This window comes from Mus caroli, chromosome 11 (genome assembly GCF_900094665.2).
Source record: "Mus caroli chromosome 11, CAROLI_EIJ_v1.1, whole genome shotgun sequence".
Classification (NCBI taxonomy): domain Eukaryota; kingdom Metazoa; phylum Chordata; class Mammalia; order Rodentia; family Muridae; genus Mus; species Mus caroli.
Window position 1 is genome coordinate 112,712,620 of NC_034580.1, and position 4,126 is coordinate 112,716,745.

Genomic DNA, 4,126 nt, shown 5'->3' on the forward strand with positions numbered 1-4,126 from the left:
TTGTAGACCAGGCTGGCCTCGAACTCAGAAATCCGCCTGCCTCTGCCTCCCAAGTGCTGGGATTAAAGGCGTGCGCCACCACGCCCGGCTTAATATTTTATTTTTAAATTCTTTTTTATTTTATTTATTAGTGTATGTGTTTGCCTGCGGCTTGTCTGTATATACATTGTGTGCTTGCCTGCCTACAGAACTCAGAGAAGTCAGGCAGGGATTGGATCCCTGTGAACTGCATTTACAGGCAGTTAAAGACCGTCCGGTACGGGGTGCGTTATCTGGTGTCTTAGTTACTTTCCTCTTGTGAAGAGACACCGAGGCAACGGGTTTCTCTGTGTAGCGCTGGCTGTCCTGGAACTCATGAGGCTGGCCCTGAACTTGGAGATCTGGTTGAATGCTGGGATTAAAGTGTGCACTATTTCTTTGTTTTGTGTCAATGTACCTTGGCATATGTATTCGCCTAGCTTTCTTGTTTTTCTTCTGTGTGCCTGCTTGGAAAAATTACATTAAGATACACACACACACACACACACACACACAAAAGGTATGCACTACCAATAGCTAAGAGCTCACATTTTATCCACAAGCAGGTAGCAGAGAGCTAACTGGGAATGACTTTCTGCTTTAGATAATTGTCTTTATGTAACTTATGTATTTAGATATATGTGTGCATATATGTACACCAGAAGAGAACTTCCCATGGGTCTGCCATTACAGATGGTTGTGAGCCTCTGTGTGGATGCTAGAGATTGAACTCAGAACCCTCTGGGAGAGCAGCTGCTGCTCTTAAGCACGGAGCCACCCCTCCAGCCCACTTCCAGCGACACTTCTCCCAATCCTCCCCCAAACAGTTCCTCCAGCTGGGCGGGCGGGGCGGGGCGGGGGGCAGCATTCAGCTGTGTGAGCAGATGGGGGCCATTCTCGTCCCAATCAGGACAAGCCCCAAGTGCTCGTGCATTGTCTCAGACCTTCTCAGATGTGGCAGGCACTAACAACCGTCCTGTGTCTGGACCTGTTGGATATTCCATAGAACAGGAGCCTTCCCTTTAAAGGTGACATTTATCTGTCCACAGTACAGTGAGTCCAGCTCAGAGAAACATCTTGTTTTCCATGACTTTGGGGTTGTTTTTTGGGGTTTTGTTTGTTTGTTTGTTTGGGTTTGTGTATTCTCTCTCTCTCTCTCTCTCTCTCTCTCTCTCTCTCTCTCTCTTCTTTCCCTTCCCCTTTACAACCCCCCACCACTCCCCTTCAGAGTAGCCTAAACCAGGCTGGCCTTGAACTCACAGAGATCTGCCTTCCCTCTTGAGTGCTGGAATTAAAGGCATAGCCATCACACCCAGACCTGTGACTCTGAAACATGCCATGAATCTAGAAATCGTATAGTTGGTTGGATGATGCGGGGGCGGGTGAGATTTATTCTTATTATTGATTAGGGTGTATGCTTGTGTCAGTGTCAGAAGGAAGAGGCATCAGATCCCCTGGAGCTAGAGTGGCTGTGAGCCACCCAGTGTGGGTGCTAAGAACTGACCACACTCACATCTGGAAGAGCAGTGCATACCCTTAACCCATGAGCCTCCTCTCTAGCTCCGTGCTTCAGGTCTTGAGATAGGCTATTGTATAGCCTAGGCTCTCCTCCATCTCACTATGTAGTATAGGCTGGCCTCACACTCCTGCTCCTCCTGTCCACCTTCTGAATGCTGGGATTACAGGCACGCACCACCATGCCTGGCATTTTTGAGTATTTGATGGTAGGGTAGGAACCCACAAAGCCCTGCTATCAGCCGCAGTCCTTATAGAGGTCCCCTGTGTGGAACATTGGCGTCCTCCCTGGTTGTAAGGTTGTTGTTTTGTAAGGCAGGGTTTCAGGTAGGCAAAACTAGCTTCAGATTTGTTATGGAGTTGAATTTGACCTTGAACCCTGGTCCACCTGCTTCTGTTTCCAAAATGCTGGATTACAGGCTTGCACAGCCATGCCAGGCTGAGGTCTGGCTGGCTTTCTTGAAGCTGAGATAACCCCAGCAGCTGGTTGCCCTTGTTGTTGCCCTTAGTTCTTTGAGTATCTTTTTCTACCCAGGTATCCTTGTTTTCTAATGCTCTCGGTATAAGCAGTTACTCTCAGGCAGAAGTTCCCAGTGGTCCTGACCCCTAACCCTTTCACAGGGGTTACCTAAGACCATCAGAAAACACAAATATTTGTGTTATGATTCATAACAGTAGTAAAACCACAGCTGTGAGATAGCAACAATTTAAGGTTGGGGCTCACCACAACGTGAGAAACAGTGTTAAAGGATTGCAGCATTCGGAAGGTTGAGAGCCATTGTCCCAATCTCACTGGTTAAGACAGTACACATCTGTACTCAGAGATTCCCAGGGTAAGAAGTCCTGGCCCAGCCAGCTGTCTTCTTGGCCCATCCCTCAGGGCGGCAATCCACACGCAGGCTGGCTCTATGAGAAGGACCCAGTGTTCAGCTGGCTCAAACTCTTGTGGCAGGAATCAGCTGAGGACCATCTGTCCATTGTCACAAGGGGCTGTCGTCAGGACAACTCACATCAGGGCAGCTGTGTTCACCAACCAAGCAAAGCCACAGACAGAGCAAAGGCAGGACGGAAGTCCTGGTCCTTCCTAACTCTTGAAAATGACACCTTTCCCTTCTTCAGGCATGCAGGTCACTGCATCCGAGACACACACACCCCACAAGCACCAGGGTTGATGGTTGACTGCCAGGCCAAAGCATCCGTATGAAGAGGATCCCATCATGCGTTTCCTGAGCTTGAGTGTGCTTTCCCAGGCCCTGTTCTTGCTAAGGATGGGCTGCAGAGCTGTGTGGCAGAAGGTGGCAGAGCTGTTCCTAACAGCAGATGTCTTCATATGAGGAAGTCACATCTTCTCACCGTTTAGAGGATTCCTGGTGGTTACTGTCAACAGGGAGAGGACGTGTGTTGAAGTTGGGAGCCCAGCTTCTTCTGGTCTGCTTCCTCGATGCTGTGCCTCCTTTCTCATTTTAAGCTCTGGATGAATTCAGAGCCCACATAGGGAGTTCGAGGCCATGTAAAGCAATACCTTGAGACCCTGTTTCAAAACAGCAACAACAAAAGCACAAAAAACAAACACAAAATGTGACTTATGCACGAAGCAAAATAGTGTCCATCCTTTAAAAGAGAGCCCATTGTGAGACTTGTTACAACACGGGTAAACCTAGAGGATGCTTTGTTAAGTGAAATAAGCCTCCCTGTCACTCCTGTAGGCATGCTGGTCACAGCTTTCAGCACACACACACCTCAAGCACCTGGGTTGTTGATGGACTGTCAGGCCAAAGGGTCCGTATGGATGGCTCCACTTACATGAGGTACCTACCAGCCAAAGCTCGTAGAGACAATAGAATGGTGGGCAGGAGGAGATGGGGGATACGCAGCACAGTGCACACTCTCAATACTGCTAGCTGGACATACCCCTCAAAGTTGTTAAGATGGTAAGTTTATGAGGACTCACCAAAGTAATGTCTTGAGCTGCGCATGGTGGCTCAGAGTTTTAATCCCAGCACTTTCGAGGCAGAGGCAGGGGGATCTCTGAGATCAAGGAGGTGGAGGCACTCCTTGCTACCGCATTCCCCCCACACACACCCTGTCCCTACCTGCATGTATGCATGCACAAACACACACAGCCTTGTTTTAATATGCCTTTAAACAGCTCAATGGCTGTTTAAACTTCCAAACCTCCAAGTGGCTAACACTCTCCTCTCCAATATTCCTGAGTTATTACTAAATCCTGTATTCCATCTTGGCTGCCCCAGACCCAGACCTGTAGCCCTCTCGGGCAGAGTTCCCTGGCACCTACATGACGGCTATGTTCTCTGTCTGGCACCTCTCAGATGTGGCATCTCCTCTCTTCCTGGCATGGTGCCTCTCTCCCTCCCTGTTCCTTCCTCAATCCCTTGTCCAGGAATCCTAAAGTCCCGCCTCTGTCTCCCTGCCCAGCCATTGGCCACCAGCAACCTTAATTACCAATCAAAACCAACTGGGGAGCCGGGCGTGGTGGCGCACGCATTTAATCCCAGCACTCAGGAGGCAGAGGCAGGTGGATTTCTGAGTTCGAGGCCAGCCTGGTCTACAAAGTGAGTTCCAGGACAGCCAG